The sequence below is a fragment of the Equus przewalskii genome, chromosome 8, assembly GCF_037783145.1.
Source record: "Equus przewalskii isolate Varuska chromosome 8, EquPr2, whole genome shotgun sequence".
NCBI classification, from domain to species: domain Eukaryota; kingdom Metazoa; phylum Chordata; class Mammalia; order Perissodactyla; family Equidae; genus Equus; species Equus przewalskii.
In genome coordinates, this window is record NC_091838.1 from 77,711,321 (window position 1) to 77,737,118 (window position 25,798).

The following is a 25,798-nucleotide window of genomic DNA, read 5'->3' on the forward strand; positions in this document are numbered from 1 at the left end:
TCAAAAACAAAACTAAAATAAGCCTGGCTAAATCTGAGTCTGCCTCCTCCTTACCTAGCTCCTGTAGCTCAATACGTCTGAAGGAAGACACACAAGCACATTTGTTTTCCTTTACATTTTTAAGCATTAATCCCAGCTGGGATCTTAGCATCAACCAGTTAACCTCCTTGCTTCTCCCTAAGTTTCTTTTCTCTCCCACTCTCCCAGGTGAATATTTTATACTTTGTCCTCACTCAAACAGCCTTCTCCTCAAAAGTCTGATGCCACTGTTCTGATCCTCATTCTCAGTCATTGGCCTTATTTTTTATATCTATGAATAAACAGAAGTAAACGGAAAAGAATTGCCAGATCTCCACCAGCATATACATTTCACTTATGTGCTTTGTCTTCGTAATATGTATATCAGTTAGCTAATGCTGTATAACAACCTACTTCAAAACTTAAAAAAAATAATCACTTACTATTGTTCACAAGCCCACAGGCTGACAAAGCACTTCTGGTATTTGGAGCTGGCCTGGCCTATTTCCTCTGGGCTCCCTCAGGTGTTTGCAGTCACCTGGTGGCTAGCTTTGGTGGCTTTGTCTTGAATGACTCAATTCTCCTCCACATCTCTCATGTCCCTCAAGCAGGTTAGTCCAGGCTTGTCGATATTATGCGAACGAGAAAGCAGAAATACATGAGTGATTTTTTAATCTCCTGTTTACTTTAATTTGCTAATACCCTATTGGCCAAAATAACTCACATGTCAAGTCCCAAATCAGTGTCAATGGACACAGAGAGGTATGCAAAATCAAACTCACTTATGCAGTAGTCCCCCCTTATCCACAGAGGATACATTCCAAGACCCCCAGTGGATGCCTGAAACTGGGGATACTATCGAACCCTGTAGATGCTGTGTTTTTTCTATATATACATACCTATGATAAAGTTTAATTTGTAAATTAGGCACAGTAGGAGATTAACAATGGCAACTAATAATAAAATCAAACAATTATAACAATATACTGTAATAAAAGTTTTGTCAATGTGGTCGTTCTCTCTTTCAAAAAATCTTACTGTACTGTCCTCACCCATCTCTTCTTGTGATGATGTGAGATGACACAATGCCTACATGCTGAGATGAAGTGAGGTGAGCGCTGTAGGCATTGCGACATAGCGTTAGGCTATTACTGACCTTCTGACAATAGCCAGAAGGAGGATCGTCTGCTTCTGGACCACAGCTGGCTGTGGGTAACTGAAACTGCAGGAAGCAAAGCCACGGATAACGGGGACTACTGTACATCAATCTACTACTATATTTAAGTAATCGGATTATTTCTCACTACACTAGTACAAGTTACTATCATCGCTGAACTTGATTTTCATAATATCTCCCGACCAGACTCCTTTATCCATCTCTGGCTCTTTTGAGGTCCACACTCAACACAACAGCCAGAGTGACTGTATTAAATAGTAATTCATATCATGCCACTGTTCTGATCAAATGTCCCCAAGGACTTCCCATGCATCTTTGAGCAAAAGCAAAGATCTTTATCTTGGCTGACAAGGTCCTACATGGCTCAGCTTCCCTGCAACACTTCTGATCTCTTTTTCTACGCTCTCCCTCAGTCACCCTGATCCAAGCACTGTGGCCCACTTACCCCGCCTCAGACGTTCTAAAACTCTGCTTACTTAAGGCCTTTGCATTCTATTGGGGTACTTTTCTCCAGAGAGCACCAGTTTTTTATCTCTACACAAATGGTCACTTATCAATTAATATTTTCCTGATCATTCTCCGACCCCAGTAATCCTTATCCCCTTACCTTACTTTATTTTTCTCCACATCTGACATACTGTGTATTCATATTTATTTTGTTTTCTTCTTTACTCTAGAATGTAAGCTTTACAACATGAAGACACCACTCCCTTTGTTTACTGCTGTTTCTCAACTGCCTAGAACAGTGCTTGGTACAGGATAGACCCTCAGTAAATATCTGTTGAATAAATTAATGGATAAATGAATGAAGAAATGGAAAAAAATAGAAATAGTGCAATACGCACTGGCTATAAAATGGATTAATTAATCATGGTATACTTTTACCATTGGAATACCATGCAGCAAGGAACCAGAATAAATCACCACTACATATATCAACAAGGATGATTTATATTACATAATGTTGAACAAAAACAGCAAAAGAACAAATTTCAAGAGAACTACAGAAATGACCCTACAAAGAATCAGGATGGATTACGTGAGGTCAGGGACCATGGATGAGTATGTATTTCTAGGAGTGTACCCCAGCCTTGAATTTCCTTTCCTGACTGTATCCTGAAGGGTAAAGAATGGACTTGCAATAATTTTGTTACAGCATCAGAGGTGGGAGTGCTTGGGGAGACGCAGGCAACTGACTGAGAAAGATCTGGGACCTTACTTTTAGCTGACTGTTATAGTACCCAGTTGTAAATTAATCCTTCAAATTAAAAGAATACATTCTCTTGTGTTTAAGTGGCATGAGTTTTAGATAGTATCTTTTCTTTTGGAACATGCATAAAAAGGGAAAGTCAACAAATAAGGTCCATAGAAGAGACAATAGGTGAAAATCTAAGGCCAGGACATGATTGCTCAACTCTGTCGGACAGAGTTAGGCAGGAGATGTCTGAGTTCCTCTGAGACATCTGAAGGAAAACAATGAGCAATATATCTACCTATTTAAAAACCACGTCAATAATGTGCTACAGCATGACCAAAGCAAAGCAAATAAGACAATCGTCCCCCAAACACTGTGGAGTATTCACAAAATGTGGACTTTGGGGTCAGAAAGCCCTAGGTTAAATTCCAAACTCTACAATTTACAGCTATATGCCCTTAAACAAGTTGTCTAAGCTTTCTCAGCCTCAGTTTTCAGTTTTTCTTTTCTAAAAATGGAGCCATTAATAGGTATGTTAAAGGTTTTTGCAATGATTAATCGAAAAAAAATATGTATAAAAACACCTAATATAAGGCCTTGTATTAAAAGCTGAGTAATTGCATGAATGATTGCATGAATAAGTGGATGAACAAGCAAATTCTACAATCAAGTAGAGGAGACACAATTAACTAGAAGCTCAAGTTCAAATGTGATAAAGTACCTTAATTGTTCTTCTGGAGAATAGTACAGATTAATTACTCTGTTAGAAAAATAGGGAAGGCATCCTGGAGGAGTGAATTTGGGCCTTGGAATGTGGTGAAATTTTTGGTTATAAGAACAGAGGAGGCCTTCTATATTGAGTGGGAGGTGGGAGAGGTTGCATAGAAAACGAAGGCAAGTTTGGAGTTTTTACCAACTTGGCAATTGGTTATCAATCTACCAAATGAACTCGGGTATAAATACTGATGAAAACTACATGAATATCCATGCAATGATAACGTAGAAACACAGTTTCAATTTCACAATCACAAACTCAGAAGCTTTAGGGCCTGACGTGCTTTAGGATTTTAGAATTAATTTCCTTCCTTCCTTCCTTTCTTTCCTTCTCTTCCTTTCCTTTCCTTCCTTTCCTTTCTTTCTTTCTCTCTCTTTTTCTCCCTCCCTTCCTTCCTTTCCTTCCTTCCTTCCTTCCTTCCGTCTTTCTTTCTTCCTTCCTCTCTCTTTCTCTTTATTTTTCTTTCTTTATTTCTCTTCCTTTCTTCCATTCCCTCCTCCCTTCCTTCTTTCCTTCCTGTCTTTCTTTCTTCCTTCCTTCCTTCTGTCCTCTCTCTCTCTCTTTCTTTCTTTCTCTCACTCTCTTTCTCTTTCTTTCTTTCTTCTTTTCTTTCTGTCTTTATTTCCTTTAATTTTACAAAGGCCATGTTCTTAGTCAGGTCAGGTACAGCAGATAAATGAATTTTTCTACAGTAAACCAGACTCATTCACATTAATGGGATAAATAAAGGATCTAAAGAGCCTCATTTTGAGTCAGGTAATGCTTTATTGCAAAATACTTACAAAAAACTTTCAGCTTTCATAGTTTGGGATTTCAAAATTGCAGATAAGAGACAGGCCATAGGGGCCTTGAGAAAGGAGCCTGACCACATGAAAACAAGCTTGATCATATCTGAGATAAACATCTTACACAACCACTCAGGACAAGAGGTTAGAGAGAGGAAGTGTTAGGCCCACAGCCCACTCACTGCACAGTAGACTCATTTCTCCCTGCTTTGAATAAGCCACAAGAATTAGGAAGCCCTCTGGAGAAATCTGAGCTGTCACATACTAATTAACACAAATAGCAATCCTCACATGGCTGGATTATGTCTGAAAAATCATCTTTGACAGTGCATATCTAAGCATCATAGAAAAGTGATGACAAATAAGTGTTTTCTCTCTCTAATGGCTTAAATTGCAAGATATTTCAAAAACAAGATCAACAGAATACCAATTTGTCTGACAAGGGAGAGAAAATGTGAGGCATGTTTTTCTGACTATTTCTTTTTCTTGAGATGTCAAAGATTTAACTCAAATCTGCAGCTCTTCAGCTTATTATTAGTGTAATTCCAGAAGCACAGCTTAATGCGCTGGGCTCTAATGTGGTTAACATGATGAGAGCCAAAAGCACCATGCCATCACACTCATTTCGAGAAGATCTCTAAATTTCTATTAAAGAATCTTTGCAAGAGAATTGGCAAGCAGAGTCCTGCCAGTCACTGGCTCTGAGGGACATGCTCATCAAGACACTGGATTGTCTGAGCTTCAAATCTTTTGCATTAAAATTAAGACAGTAAGCAGTTACTGTGTACAACAAAAGATCACATGTTGACACTGAGAGCCCTTCAGTGGGTTAGTCTTAATAACTTGAGTTCACCAATCCAGTTATATAAACATATTTTCATGTTTCCCACTTGGAATAAGAGCTACAGTGGACTTGGTTTTAGGACTTCATGCTAAGAATCATGAGGACGCTATCCAGGGTGGCTAAGAGCACAGGAGTCAGAAGTCAATTTCCAAGCAAGAGTCTTTCCAGAAAGAAAGAGTGGGATGAAATGAGTTTAAAAAATTCCAAAGAGTGGCGATGAACTGGAGTGCTGAAGACCCGGCCAGTGCTCATGAGCTGAGAGGATCCAGAATGAAATAGGAGAGTGGGGTTGCCTGTGGAAAGTACTGCATTTGAGTTCCAGCAGACCTGGGGTGGAACCCACTCCTCAATACATTAGCTCTGTGATTTTCAATAAGCCATTTGAACTTTCTGAGCTCTCAGCCACTGTCTCTCCCTCTGAAAAATAAAGAAAGTGGTGTCAACCTGCACTTATTGTGAAGATTAAATAGGAAAGTAGCAGAGTGTCTGGCACATGAAATGTGTCTGGTAGAGGCAGCTATTATTACAGGCTGGTGTTGTTGGTTGTGATGATAAAGATTCACAATGCTCATGATGCTGATTGGAAGTGATAGTAATAACTAGATGAATACAGACCCCAGAGGGTCTGGGATTTAGAATCATCAAAGTTTCATTACCCAGCAATCTTATGGTGTCTGGAGATTTAAAACTAGTACAAAGGTGAACAAATCGACTTGGAAACATAAATGTTATTGGAAGAATTGAAAGAAATACCTACTCAGTTGGTAACCAAACCAAGTTCTCTCTAGCTTGTGCTATAAATTCTTCCATATGCTGAGGACACAGTGGCAGATTGGATGGACAACATTCCTGTCCAACAGAATTTACCTTCTAGAGAGAGAAAACAAATGTCAAGCACATGGACAAGTGAATACAGGAGATATGGACTGGTGCTGACAAAGTCTCTTTAAATTTTACCAGGAATTAGGTATAAAGAATGATGTTTTTTGTTCTGTGGGGAGGGGAGGTCGAGAGCTGCTTTACATGGAGTTGTCATAAAAAGTCTCCTAGAGAAGCAGATTTTCAAATTGAAACAGAAATGATTAAAAAAAGGAGATTCTAGTTTATGTAGGTCTGAGCCGAGCATGGTAAGGATTTTGGATATTTTATCTCTAAGTGGAAAGGAAAATGATTAGATGGTTTTAAGCAGGGGATGACATAATCTGATTATGCTTTAGAGAGATCACTCTGGTTTCTGAGCGTAGGGTGTTAAGCTCTTGGAGGCGGGAGTGTGGTATGAGGGAAAATGGGAAGAGCAGCTAGGAGGTGGCTGCAGAAATCCCAAAGAGAGAAGACAGTGGCTTGTACTATCTTCATGGTCATGGGCACATGGGATATGGTAGAACTTGGGAATATGGTAGAACTTGGGTATTTTGGAGATGCATTGACACTACTTACTAGGGGAATGGCTGGAAGAACAAATGCTTCAAACCAGGAATAAGCAGCCTCCTTGGAAAAAATCCCAAATCAGAGAGATGCCAACGAGGTAAAGCAAATTTACAACTTTTAAGGGACTTTCTTTGCACTTAAGATACATTCTGAAGTCCATAACTGGGCTTCAAATTCCCTTCATAAGCTCACCCCTGCCTCCCTCTCCACGTGGTCTTTACATCCTCCCACACTGCTGGACTTTCATGCACCAATCTCTCTGGCACCTAAAGCTTGTTCATGCCAGTCTTTGCGCTTGGAGTGCTCTAGAAAACATTTCCAGAACACTTCAACCGGCTAATCCCTTTTTTTCCAGATCTTACTTTAAATGTCATTTCCTTGGAAACCTTTCCTGACTCACACACTGGGTTTATCCCCTGGGACACACTAGTGTAGCACCCTGAACATCTTGGTAGCAATAACAACGTGGTTAACAGTTAACGTTTCCTGAGGGCTTACTATGCAGTATCCACTCTGGGGCAGTTTACACGAATTATTTACCTTCATCCTCACAGCAGCATCATAAAGTCAGTAGTTGACTTATCTCCATTTTACACACAAAGTGTCTGAGGCTCAGGGTGTTTGGGTAACACGGTTAATGGGAGATGGAACGGGAGTTGTAGCAAGGCAGGCTGACTCAAAAACCATCATTCTATACCGCTTAACTCTCTAACTCCCTTAGCCTCATGACTTCCATGGTTTGTGACTATTTGTTCAGTGTCTGTTTTCTCTTAGGCATAAAGCTTCACCAGGGTTGGGAACATGTTTGTCTCATTTTGAAGTAGTGTCCATCCTTGTAACTAAAGGCTAGCAGAGAACCTGGGGCAGGGCGATCCCTTGACGAATATTTGTTAATGGATCATTTATGGCTTCAAACCAATGCCATGTGGGAACCAAGCAGAAATCTCCTGGGAACCCAGGGGCCGCTCCTGTAATATTGAAGCTGGCTCTGTCTGTGTGCAAGGACTTCAGCTCATAGAACACCTGCAGGTCAGATCGGGGCCACACCTGTAGGTCGTTCCCCACCTGGACCGGTCAACCGATTCCCAGGTGAGGTGCTTTCTCTGAGTTGCGTGCTCATGTCGCCTTCATGGAGGCCCCAGACAGCAGGCCAGCGATCCCTCTTCTGCACTACTTAAGGAGCTGCTTCTGAGAATCTGAAGCTCTGCCTGGGAAGAGGGGGCTGGTGTACCCGGTGGGGAAGGCAGCTTTGTCAGAAAAAGCTCAGCTCTCATCTCTCTGCTCAGCAGTAGGGCCATTTTGATCTGGAAGCTCTCTTTATGTGTGAGGTGCTTATTACTGAGCTTCTCTCCTTGTGCACAAAGCTGACACTCCTGATGATGCAAAGCAATGACAGTCCTGCAGAAGCCTCTTCCTTTGTGGCAGATGAGTTGGAAATCAGTCTTGACTTCACACTGAAGGACAGCTTGGGAATCTGGACTCCATCAGTTAGCTAATTTGCATGTGCATGGCTTTGAATAAGACACAAACTCTCTGACACTCAGACCCCTTACCTGCATGGGGAGATGACATCATCTAGAGTTGTTGTGAGTATGAAAATAGATGGTGGATAAAACATCAGTAGTTGTGTTCATAAAAGTTCTTCACTTTTGCATGAAACTTTCCAGCTGATAAAGCTAAGTCATACCCATTTCTTCATTTGTCCTGAACATGGCAATTGATATTCTAATTTTAGGATTCAAGCAATCATTTATAAAACACTTATTTTGTCCTACTGCATTAATAAAGATACGGTAGACTGTGGTATGGTAACAACAACAGCATGAAGAAATGTGAAATCTCAGTGGCTCAACACAACAGAGGTTTATGTCGCTCCCATTGCAGTACCGCGCAAGTTGGGTGTAGTGAAGCAGAGGCCCAGACCACTGCTATCCTCTAACTCCCCCAGCACAAGGTCCTTCATTTCCAACCACATGCAGGGGAGAATGGAAAGGCTAACTCACTCTTGACTGCCTCTTACTGGGAGTGAAACATTACTTCTGGGTTTGTCGCCCTGGGATCAGTTACATGACATCACCAGGTTGTGTGGGCCCTGCGAAATGAGAGAGAACACATGGACTTTCATAAGCATTAACAGCCTCTGCCATCCCTACTATATGCCAGTGCTAAGAAGGCAGAATGTTGTAAACAAATCATATTTTCTCAATATAAAGTTGCATATTGTTTTATGTCTTAATGTTATGAAATTGGAAGGTGTTTTATAATCAATGTTTATATTTCATATAGTAGGTTTTTTTAAATCAACAATAAGTTGTTATTAAACTGATGTGTGTTACCATCAATGACATAACAAAATAAAAGAATTTCTCCCTCAGGAAGCTCATGATCCACTGGCAGGAACAGAAATGTAAGAGTTTTGCAATAGAATTGCATAGAGCTGTCAATCCAAGGAAACAAGTTTCAGTGCAAAAGCAGCTAATCCAGCCTGGAAAGGGTCAGAGGGGGCTTCCTGGAGGAAGTGGTGTCTGAGATTTAAAGAACAAATAGGTATGGAAAAGAAGGAGACAACATTTATAACCATAGCGTCAGGAAAGAGCATGGTTCATTTAGAAAAGAAGTGCAAAAAATTCCATGCTGCTAGAGAACAGACTTAGAAGTGAGGGGATGTAAGGGATGGGAAGACAGAGACAGAGACCAGAACACACTGATCTATACTCAAAATGAAGAGATGAGGGGCTTTTATGTCTATATTATCAGAGAGTAAGTGACAGTATAGAAGACCTATTTTACTCCCATCCTAGGTATTAAATCCTGGACCCTTGTATTACCAGATGTCCCTGCCGCCCAGGATGCGACTAGGAGTGGAGAAGGGCAGGTGAGTTTCAGGATGGTGGCAGGTGATGGGGAGGTCTAAAGAAGGAGGGAGTTTCCTTTATTTCGAGTCATCTCATAAGAGCCAGAAACTCAAACAATCCAGCATTTAGAGACTCCTGGCTTCTGGATCAGAGCCCTGTTCTCTCCCTCAGGGGACATTTATAGACAGTTGCAAAGAATGAGCATCTGCCCCTTGATTAAGTGATGCCCATGCCAATCCTCTTGGAGGGGAGAGAGGCCTATCACCCCTCTCCTGGACCATGATCTTGTCCTGCCATCCCTTTCCACTGTGCCCTCTTTAGTCGCCTTTATCAAATGAACTTTCTTCACAGAGTTCTGAAAACTCTGTGAAGCGCAAGGAATCATCTCAAGACAGAGGAGTGAGTTACCACCCAGATCAGAATGAGGAAGGCTAGTGATGCAAAGTGAACTGAGCCATGCCGGCTCGCTCACTCTCATGTTGCACAGGCTCATGCACAGATGTCACAAGTGCTCCCTCCAGCGTTAGCCAAGCTGAGATGCCAGACTCACAAAGCAGCACATTGTGCCCCTCCAACACCTCCCACAAGTGTTAAGACATCACTACCCATGCCTATGTGCCTTGGGGGCCAGACCTCCAATGCCAATGGCAGGCCCTGACGTGGGAGGTTGTGACCTGTGAGTCCCCTGCATGGACCACCTCTCCCCACACACCAAATAAGTTCACGCTTAGGGAACCTCAAGCAGGGTTCAAAAAGAAAATAAGAAAATGTGGCTTCAATCAAGTTGTACAGAACTGTCCATTTCAGAAAAAAATCTAGAAAGGCATTTTAATCTCACCATAAACATATGTTTTCCATCTTATTTTTTAATATTGTATTTACTTTGAATTATATCTAAGGGCATAGGGGAATAAGGTAGCCTTTTCAGGGTCCGGGAACTCTAAGGGAAATAACCCTGCTCTGGTCTATCCATCTCATCGACTTGCACCTGTCCCAGTGTCTACAGGGCCCCTGATCCTGTCTCACCCCCATTCCAAGACACTGTCCACACTGCCACCCAAATCACTTTCCTATACCACTTGCCTAGTGGTACGGCTCTTCACTGGTGAAACCACCAGCTCAAATTTAATGCTGGAGGTCTTTAACCCGGTGCACAGGACTCCCTGTGTGCATTTCACCTTCCTCTGCTCCTCCCTTACACACACCTGCACCATCTAGACTGGCTGCCTTCCTGTCCTCCATCTTTCCTAGCCTCCCTAGTAAGAGTTGAGACCTCCCTTTGCTGAGCTTCCACATAACGTGTTGGGCACTCCTCTGTTATCACACTGTGTGATAGTTAGTTTTGATATACCTGTCTTCCCCAGCAAACTGCTGGGAACTCAAGGTGAAAGGGTAAGTTCCCTTTACCTTTATGCTCCAACACCTGATGGGGTGCATAGAATAAGGTTAATATTCATTAAACACAAGTGAAAAGCATGGAAGGAAGGAAGGAGGAAGAAATGCAACATCATGGGCCAAAAATGTTTAGAAAAACCACCCCATAGTTTTCCCCTCTTCCATTAGCAAACCCAGGCAGCTACACTTTGACCAAGGGAACCTGAAAGAAAGTATTGACTAAATAAAGACAGGAATTTCTGGCTGCCACTGACACACGTGCCTCTGAGCCCAGGGTGAGATTCCATTCTGACGCCAAATGGAAATAAGCCAGAATGCAAAAATCCTACTGCTGATGAAGCACGAAAAGGCAGGGCCATGCTCTCACAGCCTCTGTGTGGAGATCACTGCTGTTCTCTCAAGGCGCAGGCCGAGTCCACCCAGCCCGCCAGTAAGCGTGTCACCGGGGCTCTGGTAGGGTCTCTGATTGCTCAAATCGAGAGCTAATGTTGTCAGCCACATCGCCTCTTATTGCCTCCCAGACCTTGGCGCAGAGGGAGTGGTTGATTCTACAAAGTCAACCAAGGAAGATGCAGGGTGGTCTACAAGCCCAACTCTTAGTGAGCCTTAAAATGCCCTCTCCACACCCTCCTCCAGGTACCTGGCACTGGCTTTTTGTTTTTCTCCTTTTAAACACAGGACATCTACAGGATATCTACAAACACAGGACAGCACAACTGATGTAACTGTGACTTCCAATTGGCTTGCATGGATTGACCTTTTGGCTAAAAACCACAGAATCAATTTAGACCCTGGCACCGCCACTTTAAAATTCTGTGATCTCGGAAAATAACCTTCTGCTCTCTGAGCTCCTGAAAATAACAATTAAAAAATTATGCTATATCCTACCTACCAATCTCACAAGACTGGTGAGAATCAAGATAATGGGTGTGGGATTATTCAGTGAGCTGTAGAGGGCTATTCAAAACTGAGTTGTTATTGCTTGATCTCTGTTCCTATATTTACTTTACATATTTAAATCCAAACTTCAAACCCATCAGTGCTGATTTCTGTCAAGCATCCTAAGGGATGGAGGTAGAGTTTTGGGCACCCATTCTGCTCCAGGAGATTTTCTTCATATCTACCATTATTGACCACTCACTCTGGTCTGGTCCCGTGCTATTTCTCTGGTAAACATTATTGCAGATGATCACGTGAAACCTGCAGAGCAATTGGTATGTTTCATTTAACAGATGAAACCAAGATTCAGAAATGAAAGTTAATTTTCAAGGTGATACAGCTGTAGATTGCTAAGATGCAAATTAAACTCAAACTTTCTGTGTCTAAAGCATTTGTCGTTTCCAAGGACCATGCCAGGATTCTATTACTGCCTGCATCTCCCACAGGATTAGCATTGTCTACAATGCTGGAGATGCTCGGAAAATGCTCAAGAACTTAATGGAATTGACCTTCACCTGGAATACTTAGTCAGGTTTGCAGAGAAGTAAACAGTTTTGCAGAGATAAGAACTTATCTCAGAGAGGTTTTACAAAGAGAGAAGTTGAAAGTTTCACCTCTCTTCATCCCTTCTTGCAGGCCCCTCTCCCCAACTACTTTATTAACCACTATCAATGTACCTTTCTACTCTCCAAGTTGACACTTTGAATCCAGAGAAATTTATTGGTGAAATGGGACTTATTAGTCACCTCGTAGGGCTGTTGTGAGCACTACCCTGGGTGGAAAGCACTTAGCACAACTCCTAGTGCTTATAAATACTCAATAAATTGAAGGTGATGGCAGCTACTGACCCACTCTGCTGTCTCGAGGGTTGTCTTCTATGTAGTAATGACATCAGAAGGCACATAGACCAAACATTACACATCCATAGAATGATTCGTTTGGTTTTACTGGCTAAGACAAAAGTCGCAGACAGAAGGAGAACCCCAGAAAGAGGAAGAAGGAAAGGTTGGAAGGCAGACCCTGAGTCCTGACCCATGAGGGTTTACACGACAAGTGAGGGAGTACATCCTCTTTTCATTGACCCACAAGGCAAAGAAGTTGAGAGGCCCACATGGTGGACCTTGTCTTACTTTTTTGAAGCAACCACTGGTAACTTGATCTGATGGATTAACACTCTTGGTCTTGCGGGGTCTGAGGAGAAAGGAATGGAGAGAAAGTGGAATCACCCCCCTAGCCCTGCCCGCCTGTCCCATACTTCAGCATCCTTCTCAGTACTTCAGCACCTTCTCCAGTATTTCAGCATCCTTTCCAGTACTTCCATGTCTTCCCCACTGATTCTGAGAGCATGCAAGGGTCAGAGTAGATCCCTTTTTCATTGTCCAAGTTAGGAATGTGGGGAGGGGAGGAAAAAAAGCTCCCCTCAGGAAAAAGAAAGTTTGATTTTGAAACAGAAATGCCAAATGAAAAATACCAGGTACACAGTAGATGTCCAATAAATTAGAGCTAATATTATCTATTTCAACCTTACATTCCAGTGATTTACGTCTTTTATCTCCCTTGCTTGACTTTAAGCGCCTAACAGCAGGATCTATAACTGACTTATCTTTGTATTGCCTACAGGACTTCACACATGGAAGGAGCTAAGTGAATATTTGTGTGATGTGTGATATGTGTGTGCGTGTGCATGCATTTGTGTAATAACAGGAAACCAATCACTTTGTTCATCATCACTAAATTTGAACCGGAAATTCTGAACGAAGTCCTTCCGTGTTGGGGTACTGAGGGCAGGCATGAACAGATTCAGAATCATGGGCTCGGAGGCAAAATGTTAAATGACCAGAGATCCTGAACCTGAAGATCTGCCACCAAGTTTCTCTCAGATTCAGCGAAAATTTACTAAACATCTCTATGGGTTGAATGTATTGTTAAGACATTCCATATGCTATTTACAGGTAGAAAAACTCTGAAAAGGAGGTGTTGCCACTTTCATCTTATAGATAAGAAAATTGAGGTTTGGACAGGTGAAATAATTTGTCCAAGGTCATGTACCTCGTACTAAGTTGAGTTGAGGTGCTGAATTCAGGCACATATGTTTCCTGGGAAAGACTATGAATTTGACAACTGTAGGGAATTATCTTATTCATTAATTTTTAAATCAGAAAAAAAGTAGATATTCAAATACTATATGTCAAATTATTATTTTCTATGAAAAACAGTTTCTTAATTTTCCTGAAATAATTTTTATAGCTAAAGGATTGCTTTGCCAATTAGTATTATAAGTTTGGGTGAGTACAAAACATTTCTAGAATCATATCGATTGAAATAAGAGTCTATTCACCTAGGTTCAGAAAACTTTTGGAAAACAATTATACTAAACGAGGTCAAATACGTTCTATAACATGATAAAGGAAGATTTGAAAACAAAGTTTCCCAGAAGATCCTATTAACCACAGTTGCTTCCAGCTGTGGATTCCATCGTATATGAGTTTTCCTGTCCGATACAGGAGAACTTCTTCTTGAATCAGTTCCTGACTCAGTTTCTCCTCTCCTCACTCTGTCACATTTTGTACCTCATAATAACCACTCATTGCATCCTGACTTACTGTATTCACGTAAGACAAGATGCTTTCTAGACACAATTTTTTAAGGGAATATAAAGGCAATACACATGAAATAGAGGTAAATCACATATTCAAGATTAAATGCTAAATTGTGGAAAACAAATATAAACGACCCTTTAGGGCTGTGTACTGAGAATCAAGGGTATAGGCTTTCATGCTAGACAGACCCAGATAACCTCCACTTCACTCTATTTGGGTGACTTGGGGAATTTGCCGAAGTACCATTTTCCTCATCTGCATGGCCAGTGCAATGATAGGTAAAGCAGCAAAGTGCTTGTTATGATAATATGGGATCCTTATAAAAATATCTAGCATAGAGTTTGGCTCAAAGTAGACACTAAAAATTAAAAAAGTTCCTCACTGTTCTGTTGCTTCTGTTCTCATTTTGGGAAAAAAATAGTCCATAGTTGAAAAGGTAAAAGATACTAACAAGTCCACATTTAGTTTAAGATTCAATATAAACTCTAAATTTGTGTTTACTTTCACCAACCTTTATTCTTTATCACAGACGTTTTCATAAGAAACTAATTCCGATGGATGAATTATTGCTTCTAAATATCACATTGTGGAAGAGCTGGAGATGTCAGCTTTTTCATTCAATTAGCAAATTGAATGGCTGATACGAATAAAGTTTATTAAAAGGATTAAGTTTATTAAATTTTATTAAAATTTAAATAAAATTTCATAATAATTAAACTAAAAAGGTTAATTAAAATAAAACATGATCAGATTTGGCAAGAAAAATCATAAATCAGATATGGGTGGATTATTAAAGCCTTAACTGAGTAAAGCTAGTGAGTAGGTAGTTTTTAACTGTGCATATTTTACCCATTCATTCATTCACATACTAATGAAATATCTATATGTTCTGAATTCCATATTAAAGGCTGTGCAGAATACAGAGATAAGAACTCACCGTCCTTGTACACAAGAGATTCCCATTGAGTGGGGGAATGGTTCATGTGTCATACAATGGCACCAGACCTGTCACTCTGTAATTCCAGGGGAGTCTTTGTTAGCTTGTCCACGGAGTGCAGTGAATTCCTGTAGGGATGGACCTGTTACATCAGGAGTGGTGAGAGCATGTTGATGAGAATTGCTGTAAAGCAACAAGCTGTAGAAATGGTAGCACATGGGAAGGGAAGTAGGGACATATTATATATACGCCCAGTTTTATATATGTGTGTGTGCATAGATATATACATACATGCATTTACATAACGTGTCAAGTCCAAAGGTCAGCACCGAGGAGCGAGTACACCATACTAAATACTTGCTTATAAGAAAGAGAAGCATGTTCTGAGAAGGATAAGAGTTTTTCTCATGACTTGATGAGGAGCTTCTCTCTTGGGAGAAAACCCCTGCTGAAGGTTGGCTTAGTAGTCATACTGTTCCATTTTGCTTTGCTGCTGCCCAGTATCCTTTGCCTCCTGAACAGAAGTGCCTTTTCCTTTTGGGGGAGCAATCCTATTTCCTCCTACCTTGTGGCTCATGGCAGGAAATATTAAGGGTATGCCAAGATTGGAACTTGCGTTGGCTCAAGACCCAACGCTTCCCAATCAGAGCACTTCCCTGGGACTTTTCAGAAACAGAGCTAGGCTAATAGGGAGATGGCTTAGCCTAGAGGTGCCTGGGCTTCCTGTCCCAGCTTCAGAGAGAAGCAGACCATAGCTCACCTGCAGGAAGAAGCAGCAGGCATCAAAGGATGAAAAAGTGCTACTACTCATTGGGTTTCTCGACTAGTTTACTCATAACATTCAGCCACATCACTGCTTTCCAGATTTTAATTAATTGATCCAAAATAATTATATTTTTGCCTAACATATTTTTAGTTTGCTTTCTGTCATTTGTTTTAGTTTTTTTAGTGTCATTGGATTTAATTTAAAAAAAAAGAAAATCTTGCTTCATATTCCTCTTCCAAGAGAATTTCATACAACTGTTATGACACACACGTACATAACACCTACTGTGTGCTGCCACTTTTCTGCATGCTGGGAATAGAGTGGAAAATTAGGACAGATTTAGCTCCTAGGGAGGAAGATAAGAACTATGAAAGAGAAATGTGCAATGTTTTCATAGTATCGTAAATGGGTCTGATATAGTCAGGAAACCCAGGGAAGGAGTCTGGAGGAAGTGACACTAGAATTGGGGGTTCTTGGTATCCCTTCTGACTCTAAATTTTATTAACCCCTGATTCCTGAGGAAGGTCAAATGTCAAACACTTCATATTCCATGGTGGTCATTCAAGGGAAGAATGAGCAGTTTTCAGGTTCCTTTGCCTCCTTCCCTCCAAGGCCTCCAGGTCTTTCCACAGACACACTGCTCATCTAACTTGATTTTCTCAGTTTGTGAAGTGGGCACGCTCTGCTGATAGAGCCATCTCTTAACTGATTATCAGGGGACGAGAATTCCACCTGCAGTTTCTCAGATCCCTCTCGGCAGCTAGTCTTCGGGAAAAATGCCCTGAACTAGACCATCCTTCTCACTGCACTGCCTGCAGGGCTTCATGTCTCTAGGAGTTAATTGAAAAAGAAAATGCTTCCTCTCATTCCCCTTCTTACAGTTCCAGGGGCAGGAACTGGATGGATCATATAATCAAATATTTACTAGGCCTGGGAGAGCGAGGCTAGTTATTAGAATAAAGAAAGGCAGACAGCACACTTCATTGCATACTTAAGCGGAGCTGAATATGAAACAGTTCAAAATATTTATAATTGCTTCTAAAATAGATTACAAATAGCTATGAATAAACTGCTAGTGCTCATAACTTGGTGAGGTGCACTGTATTCACATCACGTAATGCAGAGCTCACATGCCAAAGACTGGGCTGATTGGACAGTAAGAGAGGTTACGGAGGTCCAGATCTTGACGAAGTTGGAGTGGGCAAGGATTGATTTCAGTAGAGCAGAATGCCTTTCATGGATTATTTTTTCTTTCAAAGACACTCCCTTACACCACCTCATCTGAAGGATTTACATCCATCAGGCTCTGTCTAAACTCCCACCTGACCAAAACTATTGGAAAGACAGGATCTACGATGAGTCCTATACACTTTAATTTTATCGCTACCTTCAATAATGATTGCGGCTAGCATTATCATCTTCTTCGTTGTTATTTACGTCTGTGGAAAGAGAGGCTCTGTCCGCTGTTAAATACTTTAAAATATCTTCCAAAAAATTAGGGAAGCTTTCTGTAGGGGATGGGCAGAATACTTTCTAGTGTCTTCTGATCATGACACACAGGGATAGCTCACAGGGCCACACAAAATGCTAACCGCACTCTGAGTAAGCGGGCTTTCTTTCTGCGCTGCTCTCTGTACTATTTCTTGGGCTTAAAGGCTGAGAAACCTTGAGGATAAGAATTGAGTGTAGCAATGATGATGCTTCAGATACCCCATTCCGATAAAAAGGACACATCTCCTCCTGTTTCAAATGAGGGCAGTAACATCTTGCATGTTTTTTTTTCACAAACTGATATTAAATAATGAGTGTAATAGCACTTTCCACAAAACGTAGAAGGAATGAGTACCCTCTTGATGGTGCTATTACTTTCCCTCTGTCCCACTTCTAGTTCTTGGACATCTGATTAACAATGGCCTCCTCGTGCTTTTGTTGGCAGGGGAGAAAGTTCACCTATCATTGTATATCCAGCTAATCTTATCACTAGTTGATTAACTGGCTGTTTGACTTTGCATTAGAGCCTTAATAATACTGCCTTGGTGTTACAGAGGGTTGAGGATTGTTCATGGGAATTTTCAAAACCTGGAGAACCAAAATACCTCATTTGTAAAAGCATAGTGAACATACATTTTATTTTTATAAAGCAACTGGAATACAGGAAGACTTCACAAAATTTTCCTGAGAGATGGGTGGGTGAAAAATACACAGGGCTAAAAGCATTGCCAAGGGGGTGGGGTACAAAAGGTTGAAATGGTACTATTGCAAGGATCTTTAAAAAATTCTGCATGCAATGATTCTTGAAATCCATTATAGCTTTCATTCATTTATTCACTCATTAAACAAATAATTGCTAAGCTTTTATTATATTCCAGTTGCTATATACTAATATTTTATGGTTCTATATCAAATTCATTGGTTTAGTTTAAACCTGATTTTCCTCCTTGTCATTCTAGGGCTCATTTAGACAAATTATTGTATCTTTTGTGCAGAGATGACTATTTCTCGGGAAGACTGCGGCCTCCAGGGTTGCACCTGAGCCAGTCACGATGCACTCAGAGTGGCTGAGTGATTGATGTGTTGTATAAATAGAACGTTAGAAGCACAATATGGGAATAGGAAGATCCAAATGTCAAAAAAAAAGATGCCCTGAAAATAACCATTCAAATATATGCAAATTGCTTAATTAATTGACCTCATTTGTGCATGCTGATATCCTCTGCCTGTCCCTTTGTGAATTAGTTATTTTTCATTGTGCTCCAAAACAATATTCCAAGGCTAATTAAACCCTTTCAAGCTATAGGTTAATATTCAATTCATATGTAAACACAGTTATAAACATTAATCAAATTCAAATTACTCATTTCATAAATACTGCTTTATTCATTTTCAGGTAATAGATGGATTCTCTGCATTTATTCAGTGTTAGTCTTGAGGATTTCACATTTGAGGAGATGATAGTTATTTAAATGACAACCTAGTGTTTACTTTCAAGTCTATTAAGACTTTTCCTAGTTCCCAATTGTTTGTTTCTGTAAAGATTTAGCACAAAGCCTTCATTTGGAGTGTTGGTGGGATGTATAAAATATAATGATGATTATCCAGAGGACTGTTTCATCCCACAGCATTTGCATTTAAAGAGATGTCAAAGGGAAGGCTTGCTGACTGTTCAAGCTAGCCCCGTGGAAGAGCAGAATGAATCTTAATGGTGTCAACACAATCTCAGATCTAGCCTCAGCTTGGCAATGTATTTATGTATTCCTTCATTAATTAAATGTTTAATTGATATGTTGATTCATCATTATCTGTCTATCCATCCGTCCAAGCATTAATTCACTCAATAAACCTCTGCTAAATATCTTTTTGCATCAAAAGTTGCAAAATGTTTGATCCAATGCAAATTCCTGGGCACCATCACAGATCCACTGAATCTGACATATCTACATTTTTAATAAACTTCCAGAGTAATTATTATATTCATCAAAATTTAATTACTTCTGTCTCACAGAGTTCTTCCTGACTCCGTGTGCTGGATTACTGAGCTTTGTGAGAACGTCCAAAAGTCAAAGCAATTTATCACTGGACACAGAGGTTTTTAAGAGTCTACTTGGTCGTGGTTTCATCCCAAAATGATTTTAAAAGATTAAATAAAATGTTATCTTCTTCAACTTTCTTCAAAGCCATAGATTATTTTTTTATCTGGCATTTGCATTTGTAAATCATTGCACCTTTTGCTTCTCTTCTTTATCTGCCTCCTCTTTTCCTCCATTTTCTCTTCATCCCTCGTTCTCTTTCTTTCTGTCTTCTCCTTCTTCCTCTACCCAGAGATCTGATTTGAGACCTTTCTTCACCTCATGAGGACCTGTGCCTGAGTGGGTTCCTCAGTAAATTCTACAAGGTGTGAAGAAGGAAGGACTATCTGCTATCATGACAGACTTCTTTCCCTATTCTCAAGGGGTTCATCTTAGTTTATTTATCTTTCTTTTAAGTTGTAGAGAGACAAGATCATGGACATGCACAATTTCTGGATGAAGCCATCTCCTATAATTTCTAATACTGATATTTCTAAAAGCTACAGTTTTTTTTATTTTTTTTAACCTGGACATGCTTCAGTGTGTCAGCAATAAGCACTTAATTATTTGTTTGTGTGTCAGACAGAGGTAGGCCCATCAGGGCACAAGGAGGAAGGAAACCCAGAATTCCTGTGTAAGAAGAGCTTAGCAGCTAAGGATGGGGAGAGGGTAAAGGCTGGGATGACAGATGCATCACAACACACGGGAGAAAACTCAGATGTGTGTGTGAGGGTGTATATGCTCATGTGTCAGCATGGATGTACGTGCATATGTGAACAAATGCATGCACATGTGTGTATGCATATCTGTCACTGTGTTTGCCTGCTTGGGCACACAGGTGTGAGAGAGTCCCCCAGTGTGAGTGTGCTAGTGTGTGAGTGTGTGTGTCTTATAGAATGCCTCCGGGTACTGCTGTGTGTGTACTGAAAATTTAGAGCTCCAAATTGCATTTTGAGGTAGGAGGGTATACTTTTTAAAAAGTTACTTAAAAAAATTATTGAAGCATAACATAGATAAAGAATGGCGCACATACTATTAGGATGCATTTTCACAAATTCAACACATTGGTGTAATCAACACCAAGATCAAGAAACAGAAAATTACCAGAATGACAGAGGGCCCTCCTTCCCCACCTGGTCACACCTTTCCCGAAAGGCCACTATTAGCCTTACATCTACCTCCATATAGGTTTTTTTTTTACCTGTTTTTTCAACTTTCTATAAAGTATACGCATATATCTTGTACTTTGTTATATCTAACATCTTTCATTCAAAACGCTTTTTGTGAGATTCATTAATAGTGTTGACGGAATGCGTATATTTTAAAAAATTCTCATCATGTTATACTATTGCAGTGTGTGACTATACCAACATTTACCTGTCCTTCTGTAGCTACTCATTTGGGCAGTTTACAACTTTTGGCTGCTATGAATAGGGCTGCTGTGGATGTTCTTGTTGGTATGTATTTGTTGGGTGTAAGTGTGGGAGCAGAATTGCTGAATCATAAAGCAATAAATGTGAATAAACATGGGTACATTATGTGCACATACCCATCTTTAATAGATACTGCTGGCTGGGTTACCAAAGCTGTCGTCCCAATTTATATTTTCACCAAGAATGTATGAGTGTTCCACTTGCATGGCACACTCATCAGCATTTTAAATGTAGTCTCAGCATAGCAGTCGTTGACAGGTGAGCCCCAAGACTTAGTTTAAAATCCTGCTTCCAGCACTAACTCATAATGCACCTTGGGCTAATCACTTAACACCTCCTTGCCTCAGTTTCCTCATCTGTAAAATGGAGCTAATAGCTACCTTATAGCATGATGTGAGAATTAAAAGGCTATAAATGTATATAAGTCACTTAGAACAGTGCCTGGAAAGTAGTAAGAACTCAATAGAAATCCAACAACACTGGTAAATAGTTATTATTATCTTTGTTTTATAGAAGAAGAGTCTGTGGTTCAGAGTGGTTAAGGAATTGCTAAGACATGGCCTAAGGGTAGGAAAAGTTGACTTAAAAGGATGAAATTTCAAATCAGATCATATTCTCTTTACATACAGCCTGGATCAGTATATTTGGAAGGTCTTTTTGTTTTTGAAAGGTCTAGTTCATTTAGTCATTCCTTTTCTCTCTCTCCTTTTTTGGTCATGCTTTTTCTCTTGACACAAGGATTGTAATTTGCACCAGTGTGTTTCATTAATAGTGCATAATTTATTTCTAGCTTTTAAGCTTATACTAAATTCTAGTTATTAAATATGTTCATTTATATCACAGTGTATTTTTTGGTTACATGCATAAAAATTCACATCTACGTACATGTATTTAAAGCATTTTGGAATGCAGTTACAAAGCATATGCGGTGATAAATAATAATAGGTATGCTAGTATCTGTATGTATATTTATTTGTATATAGTGCATTTGTGTGTATTTGTCCTCTTAGGAACTTTCTGGTGTCACCCTTATCTGAATCATTTCATGCAGGGTCATGCTGAGTGAAAAAAGTAGTTGAAATTATATTAACCTTATAAAATGTGACCTTGCAAAACTCAGTCATTAGTTCTAGGAGCCTTTTTGTAGATTTCTCGGGACTTTTCTTCATAGGCAATCACTTGCCATCTGTGCACAAAGACAATTTGGTTACTTTTTTCCCCCTAATTTGTGTGCTTTTTATTTCTTTCTCTTATCTTATTATACAGGAGGGGTTATACAATATAATATTGAATGAGACATCCTTGCCTTATTCCTAACTGTGGGAGAAAGTGATCCAATATTTTACCATTAAGTATGATGCTAGCTGTAGGTTTTCATAGTTGCCCTTCATCTAATGAAGACAGTTCCCTTCTTTTCATAAATGGGTATTGAATCTTATCACATGATTTTTATGTATTTATTGATATAATCATGTTTTTCTTTGTTCTGTTAAGATGGTACATTTCATTGATCTTCAAATATTAAAATTTACTTGCATTCCTGGGATAAATCTCATTTGGTCGCGATGTATTATTAGTTTTATACATTGTTGGATTCAACTTAGTAAGTTTCGTTGAAAATTTTTACATTTGTGTGCATGAAGGATATTGGTCTGTAGTTTTCTTTTCTTACGGTGTCTTTGTCTGGGTTTGGTATCTGTATAACTTAGCCTCAGGCGCCGGCCCAATGGTGTAGTGGGTAAGTTTGAGTGCTCTACTTCCGTGGCCTGGGGTTCACAGGTTCACATTCCAGGCACAGACTCACATACTGCTCGTCAAGCCATGCTGTGGTTGCAACTGACATACAAAATAGAGGAAGATTGACACAGATGTTAGCTCAGTGACAATCTTCCTCAAGCAAAAACAGGAAAATTGACAACAGATGTTAGCTCAGGGCCAATCTTTCTCACCAAAATAAAAAAAGAAGAAGTAGAAGAAAAGGAAAAGTTAGCCTCAAAGGATAAGTTAGGAAGCATTTGCTCCTATTCTCTTTTCTAGAAAAGGTCATCTACACTTAGTATTATTTTCTGTGTAAATGTTTGGTTGAATTTACCAGTGAAACCACCTGGGCCTGGAGTTTTATTTGTTGGAAGGTTTTAAACCAAGAACTGAATTTATTTAATAGATATAAAACTATTCAGGTCCTATTTCTTCTTCAGTGAGTTTTGGTAGTTTGTATCTTTCGGATTGATACATTTTGTCTATCTTGTTGAATTGATGATGGGCATAGAGTTGTTTTAACATCTCAGTATTGTTCTTTTAGTATCTACTGGGCCTGTAGTCATATTCCCGTACTTCATTCCTGAGACTGGTAACTTGTGTCTTCTTTATGTGTGTCTTGGTAAATTTGCCTACAGGTTTATCAAGTTTACCATTCTTTGAGAACTGACATTTGCTTTTTTTGATTTTTCTCCATTGGGAATCTGTTTTCATTTTTTGCTTTTTGCTCTTACCTCTATTATTTTCTTCCTTTTTCTAGCTTTACCTTTAATGTCCTTATATTTAAGCTTCTTAAGATGAAAGCCTATATTACTGACTGGAGACATTTGTTTTTGGTATAAATTTGCTACTAAACACTGTCTTAACTGTATCTCACAAATTTTAAGTGTTGCATTTCATTTCATTCAATTTAATACAATTTCTAACTTCCTCGGAAATTGCTTTTTGACCCATGAGATATCCGAAGTGTGTGGTGTAACTTTCAAATATTTGGAGGATTTTCCAAGCTATCTTTATGTTACTGATTTCTAGTTTATTCCATTATGGTCAGAGAACATACTTTAAGAATTATATTATTTTTCTTTTATCCTATTTAAAAAATGTCAATATATATTGTGTGGCTCATGATATTGCCTACCTTTGTGAATCTTCGTAGAAACTTTCAAGGAATGTGTATTCTGCTGTTGAGGAGGATAGTGTTCTATAAATATCAGTTAGATCAGTTTGCAGTGTTGCTTAGGACTTCTATATTCTTGATGATATTCTATGCATTTTTTCTACCAATTATACAGAGAGGGATGCATAAGCCTCATCCTTGGATTAACCATTAAGCAAAATAGGCCTGTGCTTAGGGTAGAAAGGGAAGAATGTCCCACAGAGTTTTATTTCCCCTGGCTATTATGCCCTTAACTCTTTCATCGCCACACTTAACTTTAGCCAACTGTTTTTTGGTAGTTGTCTATCTGCACTCTTCAACTTTAAGGGCCATTGTTAAAAGCATTTTCTTTGGCATGGTGAGCAACTGAAGTTGAAAAATTTGGTTTGAAAGTGTCATCAAATATCACATTTATTTCCAGTTCATTTTACAGGAATTTCATGTCCATGGACTGTAAACATAGCTGCCTGGATCAGCCAACCATTAAACTCATCCACTGATTTGTGTAATGGACACTTAAGCTCCTTATTTTATGCAATGGAAGGTTCAAGGGTCACTGTTTTTGGTCTGAATTTAGGGCATCAGTTGGCCTTAATCTCTCCCTGATAAATCTCAAATTATAATTGTGGATTTGTCTATTTCTCCTTTCAGTTCTATTGGTTTTTTCTCCATGTAGTTTGAAAATCTGAGCTTGGATTTATGCACATTTAGCATTGCTGCATTTTCTCGCTATTATAGGTTGAATTGTGTCCCCCCAAATTCGGATGTTGAAGTCTTAGCCCTCAGTATCTCAGAATGTGACTTAATTTAAGGATAGGATGGTCACAAATGTAATAAGTTAAGACAAGGTCATACCGTAGCAGAGTGTGCTTCTAATCCAGTATAACTGGTGTCCTTATAAATAGGGGGAATTTGGACTCAGACATGTATATGGATAGAACGAAGGCAGAGATTGGAGTGATCCTTGTACAAGGCAAGGGGTACCGAAGACTGCCAGCAAAGCGCCAGATGCTAGGCAAAAGGCAGGAAACGGATTCTCTCTCATAGCTCTCAGAAGGAATCAACCCTGCCGGTATTCGATCTTGAACTTCTAGCCTCCAGAACTGTGGGATAACAAATTTCTGTTGTTGAAGCCACTTGGTTTGTGGTACTTTATTATGGCAGTCCCAGCACACTCACACACTTGGTGAATTGTCCATTTTATCATTAATAGTATTTTTCTCAATCCCTTGTGAGTTTTCTTGTTCTGAACTCTACTTTATCTAATATTAATACAGCCACTCCAGTTTTTTCCCTAAAAATTAGCTTTTGCTTAGCACGTGATTTTCCATCCTTTTACTTGTAATTTATCTGTATTATTATATTTAACAGAGATATTTTATAGACAGGATATAGTTAGGTCTTTTTTTCCCCCAATTTAATCGGGCCATCTTTGTCTATTAAGTCTTGTGTTTTGATTACTGACATTTAATGTAATTACTGATATGGCTTTATTTAAGTATGTCACTGAATTATTTATTTTCTATTTGTCTCTTTTGGCTTTTGATCTTTCATTCTTCCTTTACTTCCTTCTTTTGGATTATTGGAATATGTTTTAGCATTTTATTTTAAGTAATCTATGGGTTTTCAGACTATACATTTTTTGGTTTTCTTAGTGATTGCTTTAGAGAAAACAGCATGCTTACCTACCTTACTTTTTCACAGTCTGCTTAGAGTGAATATTTCAAGTAAAATAGGTATTTTTACCTTCCTCCCTTAGGTTATATTTTTCACATGCATTACATGTACATACATTAAAAGGAGACTAAAAATGACTGGAGTTTTATTCCATTACAAAAACAGCCTCTCAGCAAGACTTGATCAGCTACCTTGTGCTTCTTGCTTACCAGTCTCTGGTGCTCATTTCTTCTGCCATTGCCAAACTCTTACTGTTATCATTATTTAGGATTACCCCATTACCAAAGTTTGGCTATCGGGTGACAGTAATTGTCATTAGGAAAGTCACATGTGTTGTGAGAGAATACATAAACAAATGAAGTTTCTAGACTAAAACAGGGCTTCAAAAGACCCATCCCTTGGGGGAATAGCTTAGAAGGAATTTGTCAGGAATTTAGGACATCAACCAATGAGGCTGGTACTGATATCAAAGCTCTATTCCCCATATGATATTG